This window comes from Schistocerca gregaria, chromosome 6 (genome assembly GCF_023897955.1).
Source record: "Schistocerca gregaria isolate iqSchGreg1 chromosome 6, iqSchGreg1.2, whole genome shotgun sequence".
NCBI classification, from domain to species: Eukaryota; Metazoa; Arthropoda; class Insecta; order Orthoptera; family Acrididae; genus Schistocerca; species Schistocerca gregaria.
In genome coordinates this window covers 242,881,974-242,906,335 of record NC_064925.1, presented here as the reverse complement: position 1 = coordinate 242,906,335, position 24,362 = coordinate 242,881,974, and positions in this window count along the sequence as shown.

The following is a 24,362-nucleotide window of genomic DNA, read 5'->3' as shown; positions in this document are numbered from 1 at the left end:
GTTGGTTGTGGCATGGAAACTTCGGCCTTCACGGAGAATTACCTGAACTTATCCATCCCTTCCAACATTGGTCTTTTTCTATATTCTGGGTTGCTATAATTAAAGTGCAGCTACTCACAGAGATCCAGTGTGGGCTGTAATTAATGTATGGCAGCGACACTTTGTAGATATTCCAAAGCGGAAAAGATTTGCACTGAAAAAAATTAGTTTAAAATTTGGCTACCAGGTGCAAATCTGGCGCTGTACAGCCTCTCATCAACGTCTCCGGATCCCATATCCAATAAATTGTGTAAGCGGTGGTTAACAGTAATATCAACATTATGCCTTTCTCACTTGTTTGACCTTTTCTGCCCACCTCCTATTCCTAATTCATTACATATGGAAACATATCTTTACGTCCTTCTTGCATTCGTGGGGTACGACATCCATCAACAAATGCTCATCTTTATTTTGAGGCTGTTTAAAAAAAACCTATGAAAGTCGTTGATATAAAAAGATACTATAAATGATTCATTCGTTTTCAGAATTCTATATTTTCCAAAGTATTACGTGAAACAAAGATGACATCCATCAACAAATGCTCATCTTTATTCTGAGACTGTGTTAGAAAAGCCTATGAAAGCCGTTGATATAAAAAGATACTATAAATGATTAATTCGTTTTCAGAGTTCTATATTTTCCAAAGTAGTACATGAAACAAAGATGACAGGTGGATGAATATAACAGTTTACTCACCGAGTTTGTCCTCGACCACCAATCGTCGTAACGAGTGTAATGCCTTGAAAAAAAATGGGGACAGAGCTGTATGGACCGTTTTTATTCCTCTGAGAAGATTGGCGGCTACCTATTATCTCGATATCTTGCAGCTGTGTTTGTTTCCACAACTGACTCCTGATTCCAAATCCTCATTAAGGCATCGATGCTCGTCGCTATGTAAACGACATCGCAAAGAACATGATGTGACTATGTTCCTTTCGCCAGCCAGATCGTCTAACGTTACGCCGTTTGAATTTTTCCTTTGGGGGTACATTAAGCACCGCATTTACGTACCCTGAGAACACTGCAGTTGTTCAGAGAACACACCAATGCTGCTGTGATGACCACTGGCAGAATGTTACTACGTAAGGTAACTTCACTATCGCTTGGACGTGTGTCGTAGACCAGAGGGAGCTCATAGAATATTTTAGAGTGCTGAATCTAAATCTAGGGAGTTCACGGTTTTATTCATGTATAATTATAATTTGTACATGTTGTACTATGGAAAATTTAGAGCTTTGAAAGCGAATGAATAGTTTACAGTTGCCCTGTACTTTAGTCAAGGCACGAGGCCAAAATACCACGATCCCGATAACAAGAAGAAGTTTTACTTAGTATTAATTAGTTACAAATATCGTTTAAGATACATGGATAATTTTCGTGTACTTCGTCTAGACAAAATTCAGTTTCAATTTCGTAAGCCTCTTATCAAACGGAGTCGTTTCATATACATCACGATAACCTCTAGTTTAATTTTTATTTTGACATTTTTCCAGTAGTTTTAGTTTTTGCATGTTTTTGGCGCTTTTCCCCTCTTCCAATCCGGTTCAATCAGTATTATTATAACAACGATTTGCATGCGAACATAACTGAAATTTGTTTGAAGTCCGATTAAAAGTTCTTGGAAGATTCATTGCAGAAACAAAGCCTGGAACGGTCCAGTAAGAGTCAATGTTGACATTGATAAAAATGTTTAAGTCTGGCAAAGCTGAATTAAATACAAACCCAGAAATATTTGAAGTCCGCTGGCCTTTCAGAATGTCAGGGAAGCATCTTCTTCTGGATCTGCGACAAAAGGAGTGGCTTGGCGAGCAATGACAATCTAGTGACGGCACCAGATTGAGCTGCTGATTCATGAAATATATAAGCATTATCTACCTCTCCCAAGAAGCCCCTTCAGACTGAACTGGCTGCACAGTGTCCATGTGCCACCCCTCGGCGCCAGGATGTAGTCGGTCTTGCCAACTGCCCACGTAACTTGGGTTTCAGGCAAAGCTGACGTAAGCCCACAGTACTGCATACCTCCCACTATCTCTAACGGTGGGGGTGATAGAGGAGGATGGAGATGTGAATTGCTCTTCCATGTTGTAATGTGTCCTCTGGAAACACTTCTGGGAGTGCAGAAGAAGGGTGAGTCTGACTGGCATGCATATCGTCCAGGCTGGGAAGCTGAGAAGTTCTCGCGTTTACAGCAGAAAGAGGGAGGTAAACGTGAGGACTCAGAAATCGGACTTCGATGAGGCCACCCTTAATTCACATGGTTCAAATGGCTCTGAGCACTATGGAGCTTATTTTCTGAGGTCATCAGTCCCCTAAAACTTAGAACTACTTAAACCTAACTCACCTAAGGACATCATACATATCCATTCCCGAGGCCATATTCGAACCTGCGACCGTAGCGGTCGCTCGGTTCCAGACTGCAGCGCCTAGAACCCCTCGGCCACTCCGGCCGGCTGACTCACATGGTTTCAGTGGATGGTGCCATGTGAAAATTGTATTTACATCCTAGAGCGTCCCAGGAGTCGGCAAAGCAAGGCAAGAAGCCAGTTTTGACACCTCCTACGAAAAAAAACAAGGGACAAACAGGACTGTAGATATATAATTGCGTAGGCTTCCGCGGCCAGTCAGTCGACATAAAAGTTTTCTGGGTTTGGTACCGCGTCATAATGTAAAAACTACTGCTGCTATAGTTATGACGCGGTACCAAACCCAGAAAACTTTTATGTCGAGGACTGTAGACAGTAAACTTATGACGACCTGAATGCCGAGAGCAGGATGGGACCAGAATAGGCAGAGAAATCGGTGTAACTGAAACCAAGGCGAGGACATATCTGGTAAGGGAGAGACGTGACATGGTGGAACCGGTTGACTGATCTGACAGGTTGGACAGGCCCTGAACATGCATGACTGCTACGGTCGCAGGTTCGAATCGTGCCTCGGCCATGGATGTGTGTGATGTTCTTAGGTTAGTTAGGTTTAAGTAGTTGTAAGTCTAGGGGACTGATGACCTCAGATGTTAAGTCCCATAGTGCTTACAGCCATTTTGAACCTGAACATGCAGGTAATGGCAGCATCCATTCGTCTCAGAGCTACAAGTCAGTGAGCCAAGCATGTCGTGAGAACCACAACACAGTGAACAAGGTGGGCTAAAGACAAAATACGCAGCTCGAGAATAATTGGGATGATTACCATTGGACAGCTGCCGTCCCTTTGAATTAAGAGGATTCCACTGAATGTGGACAGCCTGGGACAGTGATTCTAGTACACCAGGACCTCGGGACACTGCAGGCACCGATGATCCTGAGCCTTGCGTGATGAATCAGGAGGAGAACTTTCCTCTGTGATGGCGTCCGTGGTCCAGTGGCCATGACTGTGCGGTTGGTGTGGGTTGAGTGTGGTCCCCAGTTTGGATGCTAAGCCAGGGGCCAAAGTCCGAAGTGAAGTTCGGAGGGGAGCAGCCTTGTAGGGTATCTCCGACGCTGTGGAGAACCTTCCAACAGTTCCAGAAGGTGTTTTGCATAAGCCAGCTGTCGCATAGTAAGGAGAAAATAATAGTTTGGTTCGCAGCATCAGTTATACTGTGGGGGGTATCAGATGCATTGTTTCAAAATAGAGGTACACAAACGCTTGAGACTGGTGACAGAAGCTAGTGTCTGACAGTTACCGAACGATACACAAGATAATGTCCACTGTGTGGTCAGGAAGTGTGTGATAAGTTTAGTTCCAGGGAGAGGACATCGCCTACAGCTGTGGGACGAGAAACAGTGAAGAGTCACTACAGCCACATCACAATGAAAAGAAAACAGATGAAAAAGCACTGTTAACTGTGGGCTGGAAGCAGGTACATAAGCACTGATTCGCATAAACTATCCAGTCTTCGTCTGCAGCTGAAGTATCCAACACACATTGTCGAAAATTAAGTGCCCGGGAATAAAACGACACCAAGTTCATGTGAATTAAGAGAACACAAATTTCCTTCCTGGAAATGAATCCTGAAACAGTCATGAACAAAATAAACTCTTCTAGTATGAAAACAAAAAGTAATATCAGGCAGAAGGCCTGGTAATGGAATAAAAAAGTCGAAACTAAAAGATCTTGCCACACCTCATGTAGAAAGTGAGTCTGATTAAAAAGTTCTTGGCACACCTAGTGCAGAAACGAAGTTTGGAAGGGACCAGTCAGAGTCAACGTTACAGTGAGAAAAATGTCAAAGTCCAGCAAATCCGAATTAAAAACAAACTCTGAATAAATATGAAAATCTATTTGGTCTGTCACTACATTGGGGCCATGTCTTCTTCTGGATGGCTGCGTTGCAGGATCTGGGATGAGCAGGCTGGCCCGGACAGTGGCGACAGTGTAGTGACGGCTCCTGAGTGAGCTCCTGACTGAAGAAATAGACAAGCATTTGACATAAGGCCCAGGAAACCCACTGAAAGTGAACTCGCTGTTCAGGACCCATGTGCCGGCCTAAGTACAGCTCTCGGCGCCAAAGTACAATGGGTCTTGCTTCCTGTAACGTGGCTGACGTAGAAGAGAGGTCCGAGGGGCCTGTGACCTCTTCTGGCGCTTCGGTAGCCATTTTATGGCCGTGTGTCATGCGGGAGCTGTCGAGTGTCGGCTGTAAGGAACTGGCTGCCCATATAACTTGGAAGTAATGTGGTTTGCAGGCAGTGTAGACATAAGCCCACAATAATGCATATGACTTGTAATCCTGCCATAGGGCGTGTCTGAAACTATGGTAGTGTCGTCACAAGCCAATAGAATAAGAGCAACAGCCCTTGGCACTTGGGCAGTGTGCTGACGCTCTTGACGTAATATCGTCCAGTATAGCTATCAGACGTATTGCCAGCCACGAATCTATCCAAGTTGGCGGTGTTTTGATTTTGCCTAGGGTGATGGTGGCAAAATTGACTCACTGAGCAGCGAGGTATATCAGTGCATCGATCTTGTGTTATTATTTTTACCCAGAACGACAATAACGAAACGTTATTTTAAGAATCTGCATGTTAGTTATGAAATTAAAAAATATCTCAATCAGCAAGTAAGCAACAGACCTGAAAACATGGACAATAAACGACTAGAAGATAAGTACACTCCTGGAAATTGAAATAAGAACACCGTGAATTCATTGTCCCAGGAAGGGGAAACTTTATTGACACATTCCTGGGGTCAGATACATCACATGATCACACTGACAGAATCACAGGCACATAGACACAGGCAACAGAGCATGCACAATGTCGGCACTAGTACAGTGTATATCCACCTTTCGCAACACTGCAGGCTGCTATTCTCCCATGGAGACGATCGTAGAGATGCTGGATGTAGTCCTGTGGAACGGCTTGCCATGCCATTTCCACCTGGCGCCTCAGTTGGACCAGCGTTCGTGCTGGACGTGCAGACCGCGTGAGACGACGCTTCATCCAGTCCCAAACATGCTCAATGGGGGACAAATCCGGAGATCTCGCTGGCCAGGGTAGTTGACTTACACCTTCTAGAACACGTTGGGTGGCACGGGATACATGCGGACGTGCATTGTCCTGTTGGAACAGCAAGTTCCCTTGCCGGTCTAGGAATGGTAGAACGATGGGTTCGATGACGGTTTGGATGTACCTTGCACTATTCAGTGTCCCCTCGACGATCACCAGAGGTGTACAGCCAGTGTAGGAGATCGCTCCCCACACCATGATGCCGGGTGTTGGCCCTGTGTGCCTCGGTCGTATGCAGTACTGATTGTGGCGCTCACCTGCACGGCGCCAAACACGCATACGACCATCATTGGCACCAAGGCAGAAGTGACTCTCATCGCTGAAGACGACACGTCTCCATTCGTCCCTCCATCCACGCCTGTCGCGACACCACTGGAGGCGGGCTGCACGATGTTGGGGCGTGAGCGGAAGACGGCCTAACAGTGTGCGGGACCGTAGCCCAGCTTCATGGAGACGGTTGCGAATGGTCCTCGCCGATACCCCAGGAGCAACAGTGTCCCTAATTTGCTGGGAAGTGGCGGTGCGGTCCCCTACGGCACTGCGTGGGATCCTACGGTCTTGGCGTGCATCCGTGCGTCGCTGCGGTCCGGTCCCAGGTCGACGGGCACGTGCACCTTCCGCCGACCACTGGCGACAACATCGATGTACTGTGGAGACCTCACGCCCCACGTGTTGAGCAATTCGGCGGTACGTCCACCCGGCCTCCCGCATGCCCACTATACGCCCTCGCTCAAAGTCCGGCAACTGCACATACGGTTCACGTCCACGCTGTCGCGGCATGCTACCAGTGCTACAGACTGCGATGGAGCTCCGTATGCCACGGCAAACTGGCTGACACTGACGGCGGCGGTGCACAAATGCTGCGCAGCTAGCGCCATTCGACGGCCAACACCGCGGTTCCTGGTGTGTCCGCTGTTCCGTACGTGTGATCATTGCTTGTACAGCCCTCTCGCAGTGTCCTGAGCGAGTATGGTGGGTCTGACACACCGGTGTCAATGTGTTCTTTTTTCCATTTCCAGGAGTGTATATAGCATGGAGTTGTGGATATCGAAATCTACATATTAGTAGGGGCTCGAATTAATGCCATTTATAGTAAACTGTAGCTAGACCTTCCCATACTCCCGGCGCTAAGTACATTGAGTGAAACATCCAGAAGGGCAGGAGGAAACAAAATTAGAATTCAATTTTTTTTTCAATTTCAATTTTTTGCACATGCAATGATTTATATTTTGTGTGTAGTAATAAATTATGTTAACAGCATCTACTCGTAATATTAATCTAGAAATAAAATGGGATACTGAAATTGAGACTCAGTTAAAATAATATAAAACAAGAGGAACTACCACGAGTTCCAAGGTAATAGTTTGCAGCTTATATTACTCGATACGTTAGTGGGAGCCACGGAATAACCCGAGGTTTGCTGACTAACTACAGTTGTACCTGCTTCTAAACCTATTGTTGCTATCCTATTGCCATTGACCACACTGGTATTTGCGTGCCTAGGCAGTCCTCGAGTCCACGCCTTCTTTTCTTCTTTCCTTCTTTGCTCCATTTTCAAAAAGATGTTTCTTATTTTTTACATATATCTGAATGTTAAAAGTTTCTATTAATTAAATTTATATGTGCTTATCATTATCTATAATGGAAGAAACCGTTCTTGTGATCTGTTGAAGTTATTTTAATATTCGGGGCGTTCACATGATCTTATGAATTGAAATTTAGGTCGCCCCCTTTTGGATCTCCTATGTGCAGTGACTGTAGTCCACATGCTTTCGTCACTTACAATTGTTTTCAGGTCTCCATCAAATTGTTTGCTCATCTCCATCAAATTGTCTGCAGTCTTTCTCTCTACCTGAAAAAAAAAAACGGATAACTGAAAACGCCAAGACCGTCGGAGCCTTCCTCTCCACATTCATAGGCTGGTGTGCTACTGTATCCCACTCTATTGAATGTTTGAGATATAGATCGTGAGCCTCGGCTAGGGGCAATATCGCGTGATTTGAGCCTGTTCCTGATTCTTGGAAATATATTGAAAATCCGCCTCGCATACTTGTAGTGTCCCAGTCAGACTGCCATTCATCTAACTTCCAGGATCGTAAATGGCTTTTATCAGTAATATGAGTTCCTGTGATCTCGTACACACGATCATATTGTCAACGTCCCAACCAATACAGCGCTGCCCTGTACGTACCACGATATCCATCGGGCATATCCCGAGAATCACCAGTAATTCCTCGACAGGTGTAGTGCGAAAGACACTGCCGAGCCTCAGAAGTACGCTACGCTGAATTCGTCGCAGCATTATTTTGTTGCTGCCTAGTCTAAGGCGATGCACCCAGACGCTGGCACCGGAGCCCACAATGCCGCTGAAAATAACTCCATGATATGACCGCACAACACGCAACGGTAATTTTATTGTCAGCAGCAACAGATATGGCAATCTTATGCATAATTTTAGTCTCTTTCTAAGTAATTGAATTTACGTGTTCTAGAAAGTTTCTCTTACAGAAGAATGTCTGAATATTTACAAACAATGCTGGTTTTACAGGGATCGATTTCTGGTAAGAGAAAGTCTTGCCTTCAGAAGTATGTATGTGTTTTTATCAACAGCTATAGTCCGTTTGTTATCCTTGCACCAATGGTGCATCTGAATAAGCACACCATTCGTCTTTTCCTCGAGACTCGCTCTGGAGTCTGCACAACTACAAGAATGACGTATGCGCTTGCAACACCTTCAGTAGCACATACCCCGTATAATAGGGTCTCAATAGTAAGATTACAGAACAATGGACCACTTATGGAGCCTTGAAGATAGCCCTTGATAACTTTTTGATTACCTTGCGCTGCACTGGAATCCACTGGTCGCTACGTTCGCTAATCTACAAACCTCTTATATAGACAGCGAGATCTCGGAAGCGTGCAAACATCGCAGGCCACTAAAGATTACCGAATGCGCCTGTGACGTCAATCACTATGGCGACTGCGTACTTCGCTGTTGAATTTTATGCAATCTGAAAAGCTCGGTTAACCATATCGCCTATACACTTCCCTTTTCTGAATCCTTACTGACACTGTGTTAGATCCAAGAACTCCCACTGCGTCTCCAGCTGGTCAAGGAGCAGACACACTCTTGACCTATGGCCAAGACGTTAATAAGCAAATGGGGTTATGCTAGGTCTTCATACTTTCTCTCTTTAAGCACTACTGCTGTAGCTGAAATCCTAATATTCGCAACGCCTCGTTTAGTAATACTGTGAAACATGGCAGTATCAGTGGACCTACCATCCACACGACCTCAGCGTAAACGCCTTCAGGACCAGGTGCCTTTTCAGTTTTAAGCTTGGAAAATATGATAGCAACTTCTTCTTGAGCGAAAGGTATCACCAATACTTGATTATGCTATTTGTTGTCCAGTTCACTTCTAAGTTGAGCGTATATTTCAATATCTGCATCATTGTTACCATGAGGCTGTTGGGCAGTTAGCAGGTATTCTGCTGAGTCCCTCCACTGCCGTTAGTGAGCCATCCTGTTTCCGAACTCTGGACATGACAGTAGGTTACTTAACTGTTTACTGTCAGTAGGTTATGTGGTATTCCCCATAAGCCAAATTTCAGTGGCCTTGGTAGAAACTTCTCCCAGTGTATTCTTTTAGTTTTCTGAAACAATGTTGTCCTCTATTCATGGAGCCTTACGGTGCTCTTTGATTTCCCTAATGCACGTTCATAAGCTGCTCCTCTTGATCTTACCCAACGCCTCAGCGTGGAAAGTTCTAAGTTCCAAGAGACTGTAGCCCGACTTCTTACAATTTTCTTAGGGATTTAAATGTCCTGTGCTCTTTGGAAGAGTTCAGTTTGTAGCTGCGTACCAAAGTCAACATGTACCGGAAGTGATTCCGTTGTAAATGCTATACTAGTCTGTTTTCCTGACGTCTAACTCAATAATGTATTCCTCTGATTATGTCTCTCTATTACTGCCACTTCCCCTTCGATGGCAAAGGCATTATTACGGTTAGTGGATGTTAGATATTAGAGCACTTGCCAACTATTAATCTTAACTGTTGCAATGCGGTTTGCCAAAGTGGTGTCTATGTTAGTGGCAACACCTGTTCGTACCTCGAATGTACTCGGCAGACCTTCTGGACATAAAAGAATGATGACCGCTTCTTGTATTGCGTCCTCTAGTTCCCGCCTCGTTCGTCAGTCTGCCAAATTCAGTGATACAACAGTTGTAACGCTACAGTAGGGCGGCAAATTTGTGATGGTTGTCAAGTGAATAATAAATAGCCCAATGAGTGTGTCTGAACACGAATAACCGTATAAAATGTTTTCATATAGCTTACGTGTATAACTATATATAGCTTACGTGTATAACCCCCTCCCCCCCATGAACCATGGACCTTGCCGCTGGTGGGGAGGCTTGCGTGCCTCAGCGATACAGATAGCCGTACCGTAGCTGCAACCACAACGGAGGGGTATCTGTTGAGAGGCCAGACAAACGTGTAGTTCCTGAAGAGGGGCAGCAGCCTTTTCAGTAGTTTCAGATGCAACAGTCTGGATGATTGACTGATCTGGCCTTGTAACAATAACCAAAACAGCCTTGCTGTGCTGGTACTGCGAACGGCTGAAAGCAAGGGGAAACTACAGCCGTTATTTTTCCCGAGGGCATGCAGCTTTACTGTATGATTAAATTATGATGGCATCCTCTTGGGTAAAATATTCCGGAGGTAAAATAGTCCCCCATTCGGATCTCCGGGCGGGGACTCCTCAAGAGGATGTCGTTATCAGGAGAAAGAAAACTGGCGTTCTACGGGTCGGAGCGTGGAATGTCAGATCCCTTAATCGGGCAGGTAGGTTAGAAAATTTAAAAAGAGAAATGGATAGGTTAAAGTTAGATATAGTGGGAATTAGTGAAGTTCGGTGGCAGGAGGAACAAGACTTCTGGTCAGGTGACTACAGGGTTATAAACACAACATCAAATAGGGGTAATGCAGGAGTAGGTTTAATAATGAACAGGAAAATAGGAATGCGGGTAAGCTACTACAAACAACGAAGCCCACACCTACTACAGTAGTACAAATTTATATGGCAACTAGCTCTGCAGATGACGAAGAAATTGAAGAAATGTATGATCAAATAAAAGAAATTATTCAGATAGTGAAGGGTGACGAAAATTTAATAGTCATGGGTGACTGGAATTCTGTAGTAGGAAAAGGGAGAGAAGGAAATGTAGTAGGTGAATATGGACTGGGGCAAAGAAATGAAAGAGGAAGCCGCCTGGCAGAATTTTGCACAGAGCACAACTTAATCATAGGTAACACTTGGTTCAAGAATCATAAAAGAAGGCTGTATACATGGAACAAGCCTGGAGATACTTACAGGTTTCAGATAGATTATATAATGGTAAGACAGAGATTTAGGAACCAGGTTTTAAATTGTAAGACATTTCCAGGGGCAGATGTGGACTCTGACCACAATCTATTGGTTATGGCCTGTAGATTAAAACTGAAGAAACTGCAAAAAGGTGGGAATTTAAGGAGATGGGACCTAGATAAAATAAAAGAACCAGAGGTTGTACGGAGTTTCAAGGAGAGCATAAGGGAGCAATTGACAGGAATGGGGGAAAGAAATACAATAGAAGAAGAATGGGTAGCTTTGAGGGATGAAGTAGTGAAGGCAGCAGAGGATCAATTAGTAAAAAGACTAGGGCTAGTAGAAATCCTTGGGTAACAGAAGAAATATTGAATTTAACTGATGAAAGGAGAAAATATAAAAATGCAGTAAATGAAGCAGGCAAAAAGGAATACAAACGTCTCAAAAATGACATCGACAGGAAGTGCAAAATGGCTAAGCAGGGATGGATGATGACAAATGTAAGGATGTAGAGGCTTATCTCACTAGAGGTAAGATAGATACTGCCTACAGGAAAATTAAAGAGACCTTTGGAGAAAAGAGGACCACTTGTATGAATATTAAGAGCTCAGATGGAAACCCAGTTCGAAGCAAAGAAGGGAAAGCAGAAAGGTGGAAGGAGTATATAGAGGGTCTATACACGGGCGATGTACTTGAGGACAATGTTATGGAAATGGAAGAGGATATAGATGAAGATGAAATCGGAGATACGATACTGCGTGAAGAGTTTGACAGAGCACTGAAAGACCTGAGTCGAAACAAGGCCCCCGGAGTCGACAACATTCCATTGGAAGTACTGACGGCCTTGGGAGAGCCAGTCCTGACAAAACTCTACCATCTGGTGAGCAAGATGTTTGAGACAGGCGAAATACCCTCAGACTTCAAGAACAATATAATAATTCCAATCCCAAAGAAAGCAGGTGTTGACAGATGTGAAAATTACCGAACTATCAGTTTAATAAGTCACAGCTGCAAAATACTAACGCGAGTTCTGTACAGACGAATGGAAAAACTATTAGAAGCCGACCTCGGGGAAGATCAGTTTGGATTCCGTAGAAATGTTGGAACACGTGAAGCAATACTGACTTATCTTAGAAGCTAGATTAAGGAAAGGCAAACCTACGTTTCTAGCATTTGTAGACTTAGAGAAAGCTTTTGACAATGTTGATTGGAATACTCTCTTTCAAATTCTGAAGGTGACAGGGGTAAAATACAGGGAGCGAAAGGCTATTTACAAGTTGTACAGGAACTAGATGGCAGTTATAAGAGTCGAGGGACATGAAAGGGAAGCAGTGGTGGGGAAGGGAGTGAGACAGACTTGTAGTCTCTCCCCGATGTTATTCAATCTGTATATTGAGCAAGCAGTGAAGGAAACAAAAGAAAAATTCGAAGTAGGTATTAAAATCCATGGAGAAGAAATAAAAATGTTGAGGTTCGCCGATAACATCGTAATTCTGTCAGAGACAGCAAAGGACTTGGAAGAGCAGTTGAACGGAATGGATAATGTCTTGAAAGGAGGATATAAGATGACCATCAACAAAAGCAAAACGAGGATAATGGAATGTAGTCGAATTAAGTCGGGTGATGCTGAGGGAATTAGATTAGGAAGTGAGACACTTAAAGTAGTAAAGGAGTTTTGCTATCTGGGGAGCAAAATAACTAATGATGGTCGAAGGAGGGAGGATATGAAATGTAGACTGACAATGGCAAGAAAATCGTTTCTGAAGAAGAGAAGTTTGTTAACATCGAGTATAGATTTAAGTGTCAGGAAGTCATTTCTGAAAGTATTTGTATGGAATGTAGCCATGTATGGAAGTGAATCATGACGATAAATAGTTTGGACAAGAAGAGAATAGAAGCTTTCGAAATGTGGTGCTACAGAAGAATGCTGAAGATTAGATGGGTAGATCACATAACTAATGAGGAAGTATTGAATCGGATTGGGGAGAAGAGAAGTTTGTGGCACAACTTGACCAGAAGAAGGGATCGGTTGGTAGGACATGTTCTGAGGCATCTAGGGATCACCAATTTAGTATTGGAGGGCAGCGTGGAGGTTAAAAATGGTAGAGGAAGACCAAGAGATGACTACACTAAGCAGATTCAGAAGGATGTAGGTTGCAGTAGGTACTGGGAGACGAAGAAGCTTGCACAGGATAGAGTAGCATGGAGAGCTGCATTAAACCATTTTCAGGACTGAAGACCACAACAACGTGTATAACTTACACCACAGCTGCTGATCATCTGTTTACACGCATGCCTAAAGTTGCGTTTTTTATGGCAGACAGGCTGTATTCTCCCTCTTACATCCCTCCCCAGAGTGGTGAAAAAGTTTTCTTACTTGCTTTTAGCCGCACCTCGCAGTCCACCGAGGTCGAAACTAACTTATGGCTGACAATTTATATTTCCGTCTATTGATATCTATAGGGCAGAAATATTGCCTCTGAGATCATTAAAATTTGAAATAGAAGTTACATGGATTCAAATTTATATCCCCGGATCGTAGCCAGATTTCTCCATACACTGTGTTTAAAGTCATATGTAAACCTTGATTGCACATTTGCAATACCTACTTCTTTTTTCTATTGTAGTTTATATTCTTCCTCTATGGCAGTTGTCTTCGCAATGCACTCAATTTTTCGTGTTTTGACTTCTATGTCCTCCATTTCGGCCTGGAATCTCGTTGACTGGAGTACAATTGTCTTCACTTATGAGTCCCACTTCGAACTGAGCTCCGATAACAAGCATAAACGTGCATGTAGTGTGGAAGGTAGGAGACAAAGTACTGGCAGAATTGAAGCTGTGAGGACGGGACGTGAATCGTGGTTGGGTAGATCAGATGGTAGAGCACTTGCCCGCGATAGGCAAAGGTCCAAAGTTCGATTCTCGGTCCGGCACACAGTTTTAATCTGCCAGAGTTTCATGTCAGCGCACACCTCACTGCAGAGTGAAAATCTTATTCTGGAAGCATAAACGTGTTTGGAGATTCTCAGGACACCAGTGGGAACCCGACCTGACTGTCGCTCGCCACATGGCCCATCAACCACGAGTGACGGTCAAATGGTTCAAACGGTTGTGAGTACTATGGGACTTAACTTCTGGGGTCATCAGTCATCTAGAATTTAGAAGTACTTGAACCTAACTAAGCTAAGGACATCACACACATCCATGCCCGAGGCAGGATTCGAACGTGCGACCGCCAACGGTGGCGCGGTTCCAGACTGAAGCGCCTAGAACCGCTCGGCCACAGCGCCCGGCAGAGACCGCCTGGCGTGCCATTTCAGTTCTTAGAAGGACGCCTATGTTTGTCATCCACGTTACGCTTACAGCACAGTGGCTCGTCAACGATATTCTAAACCTCGTTTTGTTGCCCTTCATGACAAGCCTTGCTGGGGTTTCATTTCAGCTATATAATGCACACGTGGCGAGTGCTCCTACTGCTTGTCTCTATGCTTGCCAAACACTACCTTGGCCAGAAATGTCGCCTAATCTCTCCCCTGCTGAGTACGTTTGGAGCATGATGTGCAAGGCACTCCATCAAGTTCGGGATTTTGACGATCTAAGGCACCAATGGGACAGAATTTGGCACTGTGTCCCACAGGAGGATATCCAATAACTCTATCAATCAAAGGAAAGTCGAATTACTGCTTGCATAAGGACCAGAAGTGGACCAAGTCGTTATTGACTTGCTAAATTTCATCATATTTTTCTGGAATTGTAATTATTTTTTTGCCTCTAGATATACACTACATTTGCCGATTTCAGTCCCATTCGGATAATTCCTACGTGATGCGTCGTCCTTTTTTATCTTAGATTGTATTCACTCCCAAAACCTTCAGAAACATCAATACTCTGGCTGACAAATGATATGCCCTTTTACTGAAGTAAGTGACATATTTTGTAAAGTATTTTCTTTCCAGATCAACTACGTTGAGAAAGAAAGCTTTTGAAGCGAATTGCCGTATAGCATGGAGCTTATAGCCGCCAAATATTCGCGATTTACGACATCAGTACGCGTCGTTATTTTTATACTGCAGTGCTTTTAACTCCATTCATTAGTACCATCACCGAGCTGTTTTGCACATTCGCCGAACGTCTATAGCACATCCTGCGCTACTACCGAACGTGAGGGGGGCTCCGGGGTCCGCCTCGGCGGCGCGGCTTCGAAGCATGGTCTTTCCAGTCGAGCAATCAGCAAGAAAACATAGTCTTCATCACATCGGCGACCCATGGATTGGGCGTGCCACGTGTCTCGACCTGCCCGACGAGTTTCACTTACCACCAAGTTTTGTCGCTGTCGTATTACCGTGGGCCGGTGTCGGCTCAGTTGGCTTATATGAAATGGAGCTCACGTGTATTTTATTTTTAAAAGGCCAGGAACTTGTTGGGTGTCGAAGGCACTCTGTTAAGGGCGTCCTATAAACTTCGGCACGGACACGCTTTTTGTACAAATGTTTTCTGTTAATTATTGATTACTAGTCGTACGTTCGATGTTAACTTACGTTTCCATTTGAATGGCAGCTGTTGTGTTATTTCCTAAGCCTGCCTGTCATAAATGGTAGGTAGCCATCCTTATTGCTAATGTTTTGAGCATTGAGTATTCTGGGTAGTCCTATTTTGACTATACTGGGTTTCTTAAAACTTTTTGGCGATTACTGTTTGAGTTTGATTTCATTTGAAAGTAAGTACCTCGATTTGAAATTGCAATCTGTGTTATGCAATAGTTTTCAAAAGGCAAGTGTAAATGGTGAGATTTTTAGAGTATTTTTATTGGGGCGTGGCAACTGACTGGTGGGAGGATTAATTCTGACAGATTTCTGTGTAAGTCAATCTGTTCTCTGTTTTCTTTTAATACCCGTGTTTTGAAGTTACTATAAGGTGCTAATTGTAACTAGAGAGAGGGAAAGGCGGAGGGCGCCTCTTGATTTTGATCTTTGAGTTTTTGTGTTATTTATCAAAAAGTTTCATGAATGTTGTTGTACACCCTCAGCCTCGCATCATCACGCGTAACTACCATCAAAAGATCAGAATTTTACGTAGGTTCAACCTGTGTCTCAATTATAAATGTTGAAACAATTTGACCGTTCAGTTGATGATATATTCGAACGCTGATCTGATTGAACAACTAGTGCTTGTGCAGAATTGAACCCCCTCCCCAGAAGAATAAATTATCTCTGTTTTGGCTTGTTTCCTTCTCCAAAACTTGTCCCTACACCTTATCGGCAGAGTTCTCTACATTGATTTTCTTCTTGCCTAACAGCCACCTCATACATTTCAGTCCTCTACTCTCCCTCCATCCATTCTACTTTTGATAATACTAAACATGGATTCAAATGTACGAAGCTAATTCTAAATGCCTCTTAGCACAACAACTACTACTACTACTACTGTTATTATTATTAGTGTCAGTTATTATAATCAATATTGTTGGGAAGATTTTGTAATATCCGTAGTATGTGTTACTCCTTGTGAGATGTAAATAAGCACTTACTTTTAAGGGCTTATCCCTCTTCAATAGTTGTCCTGTATTCCCATTCATCAGGTTCACTCGATCATGGCAATCTTCCTCTTTCAAATTTCTCTTCCTCATAATTCCAATTACTCCCGCTCTCCATGTTAATCTCGGCCATCCACACTTCTTCCTTCCCGGCGGCGACCATTCCCGGACTGCTTTTGGCCATTGTTCTTGCTCTGTTCGCCACACCTGGCCATACCATTCAGGAGCTCTATATTCAATTCTTTGTACGACTCGGCGCTCCATATCCATTACCTCCCTAATTTCCCTATTTCTTCTCCGCCGTGTCCTGGATATCCTGGCTGCTCTCCTTATTCCAGCCATCTCTACTGCTTACTCTGCTTCTCTGTCGCTCCCCCAGAGTCCATCCTTCTGCACCATGTTTGCAGAACCCTCTTCTTTGTTTCTTTCCATATTTCCCGGCTCCACAGACCTCGATTTAGCATTTTAATTGCCCATCTTGCCTCCTGGATCCTACGTTCCCAATCTGCTTCACAGCTTCTGGGGGACTGGATAATCGATCCTGAGCATTTAAACCGCTTTACAGATTTAATAGCTGCCTGCGCCATTACTCTATTCCTTTCATCTCCTCCCACTGCTACACAATCTGTTTTGCTCATGTGTATTCCAAGCCCGCCTTATTCAAATGCTTCCAATAACTTTTCTATAATAAATTTGACGTCCTCTAGTTTTTGCTATCAGTACCTCATCATCGGCAAATAAAAATGTGTACATAATACCAAGCTGGAAAGGAAATCCCATACCTCCGCATTACTGATTCCACTGTTCCAATGCGTACTGCACACATATTTTAAAAGGGTCGACAATATACTGCAACACTGTCGAAGTCCTTTCGATGTTTGGAATGTCTCACTAAACTTCCTCCCTACTTTAACTGCTGAGGACGATAGTTGATATATTCCTTGAATTAGGAATGTATGTTCACAGATATTAGGTGTACTTCCTGACCCTTAGAATACGCTTTTTCACTATTCTCTAAGGTTAAAAGTATGATCCACACAAGATCGTTCCACTGTCAAACCTGCCTGTTCCTCTCGTATCTTTCCCTCTATTTCATTCTACAACCTGATTTTCAGTACAGCGCTAAAAGTCTGCGGATAGAAGCCGTAACACTAACTACTCTATAATTATTTTGGTGCTTCTTTTGTCCTGTTTTGTAGATCGCAGATATGTATGATACACACCACTCTGTTGGTATTTCCTCTCGCTCTCCACACTGAATGAACAATTTCTACATAACTCTAACCATTGGAGGGTGCTCAGATCTCCATAATTGCGTTAAAACTCCTCCCAGTCCACTTGCCTTTCCATTTCTTGCTTTTTTCAGCATATTTTTTACATCTACCTGTAGTAGAGGTTCTACAATACCTAAGGTACTGCTTTTATTGTAGACTTCTGTCACGTGATCTCTTCTTTTTGTACTAGAAATTCTTACAAGTGCTTTTTCCAGTGTCCAGATAATGGCTGTATTGTGGGTGCGGGATTGCTAGCCATTTTCAATTTTTTGTTATCATAGCTACATGCCTCAGCCGATCTCCCATATGCAAGCCAATACTCTATTTCGCCACATACTCTTTTCCATTCGGCGTCCTTACACTTTTTTATTAACTTCTTAGCCCTCTTTTATATACATTGTACCTAATCCAGTCCTCTATCCTGCTACGTCTTAACTATATACGACATACTTTCTTCTTTCCCTCAACCACGTCCAATGACTGGTCATTCACCTTCAGTTCTCACTCTTTTCTCTCTTTCCCTTCCTAAAGCCTGTTCCGATGGTTCCTTAGTTGACTGTATGGCTCATTGGCACTCCAGTGTTCCTCCACTGCATTCAATCTTCGATTTAATGTTTGCTGATACGGAGTTTTTATATTTTATTCTTCTAGGCGATGCATCCGATATTTTGGATCCTCTATTTCCAACCTTTTCCTCTTTCTTCTCCTGTTTCAACTTGATTTTGAACGTAAAAGCACTTTTTGAAGTAACTATAACATGATCGGAGCCACACTTCATACCTCTTCTTACTCTTACATCTTGCACCTTAATTACTCGCTGCCTCCACACTATTACATCGTCTCTAATTGATTTATGCTGGAACTGGCTATTCATAAGGGTACACGGAAGCACGGAAGTTAATCAACTTATTTCCGTTATCATTTTCTACATTCCCTCCCTACGCTCCTACAACGTCATCATTTAATCTTTTCCCACTTCGTCCACTTAAGTCCCTCATTATTAACAATTCACTGCCATGTTGACGTCCATCAGCCACTTCTTGTAAGACATCGAAGACATCCCTCTTCTTCTCGTCACGCGTTTCTCCGTTAGGTCCATACATACCAATTAATTCCAATTTTATTCCACGAATTTTTATTATGACACTGATTGTCCTTCCATTCTCTTCTTTCCGATTAATTATTCCTTGTTTCCGTTTTCTTTTTGTAAGAAATGCTACCCCCGATTTCGCTCTTTCAGTTTTTTAGACTCCACTCCGAAACAGGTCTCCAGTTACTTCTTGCCCAGATCCTTTCTTTTTCGTTCCTTTCATTACCAGGATATCGATTTTCAGTACTACCATTTCTTTAGTTATGTTCTCAGATTTTCCTGCTAACGCCCGTACATTGCATGTTCCACTTATTAGAGATCTTGTTCTTAACCAGAGCCCATGGATTTTGATCCATCCGGCCTTTTTATTTTTGTTTGGAAAAAGTTGGCAAGAACTGGTGGGATGCCAAATCCCTGCCGAACCCCCAACTTGCAGAACGAGTATTTTTCCTGAGTTTACTCCCCTAGGAAGGCTGCCTTCTAAGAGTCCCCCTACCCTATGTTACCACTTAAAGAAAGGAAATGGCAGGATTTTAGGTGGGTAGTCCCAAAAGTAAGGTCTCCTTTTTTTTTATGAGTGCATGACTCTGTGTGGCAGTTGGTAACACTGTTATGAAGAGTACTGCACGTGCTGTGTGTGAACATGCGCACACCGCGCTGAGGCGCTGTCTTGCCTTGGCAGCCGTTGAGAATAGAGCTCCCGCCAAGTACGAATTGCGTGCAGTTATTCGGTTTTTGAACGCAAGGATCATTGCGCCGATTGAAATCCATCGCCAATTGACGGAAGTATATGGTGAGTCGTTCATGGATGTCCAAAATGTTCTCAAGTGGTGTAGAGAGTTTGCAGCTAGTCGGGCCCAAATTCACGAAGAACAAAGGAGCGGGAGATCGTCAATTTCTGAGGAGACAGTGTTGAAGGTTGAGGCACTGAGACCACAATTAACCCTGAAAGGTACTGTGACACTCTGAAAAAAAACTCAAACGGGCAATTCAGAACTGAAGAAGAGGGCTGTTGAGCAAAGGCGTGCACATTCTCCATATCAACGCTCGCCCACACATAGCTCGGCAAACTGTTGCTCTTCTGCAACAGTTTCAGTGGAACATAATCACCCACCTATCCTATAGTCCTTGAGCCGTGGCGCTCGTTACTGGCGCGCCAGTCTCTTGGATGTCCATTATCGATCTTTCGATGTTTCTTATCTTTGCTTGCCTTGTTGTTTTCCGCATTTGCGGGGCGAGTGGCAGTTGACGTTTGCTCGGGCCACCTGCTGAGACGCCGCGAGGTACGAGGTGGAAGCAACCACGTATATGTGGAGCTGGTTGTACGCGGTCTGCCGGTTCAGCATGGAGGATGTGTTGGCTTCCTGCCTGCCTGCTCTCCTGATTTTGCTCACCGTGCCTTGAGACCGCCTAGCTTGGGTTGCTGCCTGGTGTATCCTACACGAGCCATACCGGATGTCCAGAAGAAGCCAGCAAAAGTTAAGCAGGCTTGTGTTTCTTTAAAGAAAAGGAGAAAATGTATAAGACCTTTTGTAACCAATTCTGGTGGCCTCTTAAGTGTGGCTTTAGCGTTTACACTGCCTTTGGGGAAAGCTAATTCTTTTAAATTTAAATAGGGTTCCCTGTCCTTTATAATCTTTTGGGGGTTTTATTTGAATTTTCTCTTTGGGGTTCCTTCCTTGTGCTTGGTTAAATGTTTACTCGTATAGCGGAAAGTGACTCGTGGTTAAAACTCGGAGAAGGTGTTTGATGTTACTGCTGCTTCCGGCATTTGTCTTTTCAATTTAGTGTTGTCATACCTTCGAGCGACCTGGTGTCACTCCTCGTTAATTAATGCTGGTTTATGTGTGCTTAATTTTGAATTGGCCATTTGAATTAATATTTTGGACCGCAGTATAGCACTAACGCAACCTCATTGTATACCACCTTGTGCTCCGGTCTGGTACCTTAATTTTCAGTGGCACGAGTTAGCTACAGTACCGGTTTTACTGATGTGCTCCCTGCAAAATCTTGTCTTGTATAAGTTTACCCCATGTGTGTCTGGGAACACAGAGATGAGCTTTAGTGTGACTTCAGTGCTAGTCAGTTAATGGAATCTTCATTTTGGCTTGGCTTCCACTGAAGAGTTTGAGTGGATCGTAGTGTGTTTGATTCGTTATTCATTTAATTACTGTAAGTTTATTTATTTAATGGGGAGCAAGACATTTAAAGACTGTTGGTATTAACTCCCCTAGTTTCGGGGTGTTGCTAATTCGTTCCAAATGGCCACTACTAATTCAATGGCAAGGCTGTTGATTAGTTGGTTACTGTGAGTACAAATTCACGCTATTTATTTGTTACCGACATTGTTGAAGTGTCTGTGTCGTGATTCAATCACTATCTTACATTGCCTCCTTAAAATTTGTTGCCAACAGAAACCCTTAAGACAACTAAGTTTCGTCACTGCTTATGATAACCTTTACTGGGAGCAATATTTCATGTAGTTAAATTTTGTCATAAAATGTGTATTTCTGTTATGTAATAAACGAGTGATAAAAGAAAAAGGCAAAGGAGCCTGGTCCTTCGCATTGTGTCCGGTTTGTAACATGCATCAGTCCTGATTTGCCGCCCAGTGATTTGCACCTGTTTCCTAGGTTAAAATAACATTTGGCCGGAAAGCGATTGAGCTCCGACGACGAAATGAAAGGAGAGGTTCAAAAATGGCTCTGAGCACTATGCGACTTAACATCTGTGGTCATCAGTCGCCTAGAACTTAGAACTAATTAAACCTAACTAACCTAAGGACAACACACACATCCTTGCCCGAGGCAGGATTCGAACCTGCGACCGTAGCAGTCGCACGGTTCCGGACTGCGCGCCTAGAACCGCGAGACAACCGCGGCCGGCAGGAGAGGTTCATAACTTTCTGAACAGCATGGTGACGAGCTGGTATGACATGGGCATACAAAAGCTGTCACAGCGTCTACAAAAATGCATCTACAGAAATGGTGATTATGTCGAAGAATAGCTAAATGTTCAAGCTGTAAACTGATGTAAACCATTGTAGAAATAAAAAGGTTTCTGTAGTTATGAAAAAATAGGAGACCTTTCTTTTGGGATTACCCTCGTGTTACATCTACATCTACATGACTACTCTGCAATTCACATTTAAGTGCTTGGCAGAGGGTTCATCGAACCACAATCATACTGTCTCTCTACCATTACACTCCCGAACAGCGCGCAGGAAAAACGGACACCTAAACATTTCTGTTCGAGCTCTGATTTCTCTTATTTTATTTTGATGATCATTCCTACTTATGTAGGACGGGCTCAACAAAATATTTTCGTATTCGGAATAGAGAGTTGGTGACTGAAATTTCGTAAATAGATCTCGCTGCGACGAAAAACGTCTTTCCTTTAATGACTTCCATCCCAACTCGCATGTCATATCTGTCACCCTCTCTCCCCTATTGCGTGATAATACAAAACGAGCTGCCCTTTTTTGCACCCTTTCGAAGTTGTTGTTGTGGTCTTCAGTCCTGAAACTGGTTTGATGCAGCTCTCCATGCTACTCTATCCTGTGCAAGCGTCTTCATCTCCCAGTACCTACTGCAACCTACATCCTTCTGAATCTGCTTGGTATATTCATCTCTTGGTCTCCCTCTACGATTTTTACCCTCTACGCTGCCCTCCAATACTAAACTGGTGATCCCTAGATGCCTCAGAACATGTCCTACCAAGCGATCCCTTCTTCTAGGCAAGTTGTGCCACAAACTTGTCATCTCCCCAATCCTATTCAGTACTTCCTCATTAGTTATGTGATCTACCCATCTAATCTTCAGCATTCTTCTGTAACACCACATTTCGAAAGCTCCTATTCTCTTCTTGTCCAAACTATTTATCGTCCATGTTTCACTTCCATACATGGCTACATTCCATACAAATACTTTCAGAAATAACTGTCTGACACTTAAATTTATACTCGATGTTAACAAATTCCTCTTCTTCAGAAACACTTTCCTTGCCATTGCCAGTCTACATTTTAAATCCCCTCTACTTCGACCATAATCAGTTATTTTGCTCCCCAAATAGCAAAACTCCTTAACTACTTTAAGTGTCTCATTCCCTAATCTAATTACCTCAGCATCACCCGACTTAATTTAATTACATTCCATTATCCTCGTTTTGCTTTTCTTGATGTTCATCTTATACCCTCCTTTCAAGACACTGTCCATTCCGTTCAGCTGCTCTTCCAAGTCCTTTACTGTCTCTGCCAGAATTACGATGTCATCGGCGAACCTCGAAGTTTTTATTTCTTCTCCCTGGATTTTAATACCTACTCCAAAATTTTCTTTTGTTTCCTTCACTGCTTGCTCAATATACAGATTGAATAACATTGGGGAGAGGCTACAACCCTGTCTCACTCCCTTCCCATCCACTGCTTCCCTTCCATGCCCCTCAACTCTTATAACTGCCATTTGGTTTCTATACAAATTGTAAATAGCCTTTCTCTCCCTGTATTTTACCCCTGCCACCTTCAGAATTTGAAAGAGAGTATTCCAATCAACATTATCAAAAGCTTCTCTAAGTCTACAAATGCTAGGAACGTAGGTTTGCCTTTCCTTAATCTAGCTTCTAAGATAAGTCAGTATTGCTTCACGTGTTCCAACATTTCTACGGAATCCAAACTGATCTTCCCCGAGGTCGGCTTCTAATAGTTTTTCCATTCGTCTGTACAGAACTCGCGTTAGTATTTTGCAGCTGTGACTTATTAAACTGATAGTTCGGTAATTTTCACATCTGTCAACACCTGCTTTCTTTGGGATTGGAATTATTATATTGTTCTTGAAGTCTGAGGGTATTTCGCCTGTCTCAAACATCTTGCTCACCAGATGGTAGAGTTTTGTCAGGACTGGCTCTCCCAAGGCCGTCAGTACTTCCAATGGAATGTTGTCGACTCCGGGGGCCTTGTTTCGACTCAGGTCTTTCAGTGCTCTGTCAAACTCTTCACGCAGTATCGTATCTCCGATTTCATCTTCATCTATATCCTCTTCCATTTCCATAACATTGTCCTCAAGTACATCGCCCGTGTATAGACCCTCTATATACTCCTTCCACCTTTCTGCTTTCCCTTCTTTGCTTCGAACTGGGTTTCCATCTGAGCTCTTAATATTCATACAAGTGGTCCTCTTTTCTCCAAAGGTCTCTTTAATTTTCCTGTAGGCAGTATCTATCTTACCTCTAGTGAGATAAGCCTCTACATCCTTACATTTGTCATCATCCATCCCTGCTTAGCCATTTTGCACTTCCTGTCGATGTCATTTTTGAGACGTTTGTATTCCTTTTTGCCTGCTTCATTTACTGCATTTTTATATTTTCTCCTTTCATCAGTTAAATTCAATATTTCTTCTGTTACCCAAGGATTTCTACTAGCCCTAGTCTTTTTACTAATTGATCCTCTGCTGCCTTCACTACTTCATCCCTCAAAGCTACCCATTCTTCTTCTATTGTATTTCTTTCCCCCATTCCTGTCAATTGCTCCCTTATGCTCTCCTTGAAACTCCGTACAACCTCTGGTTCTTTTATTTTATC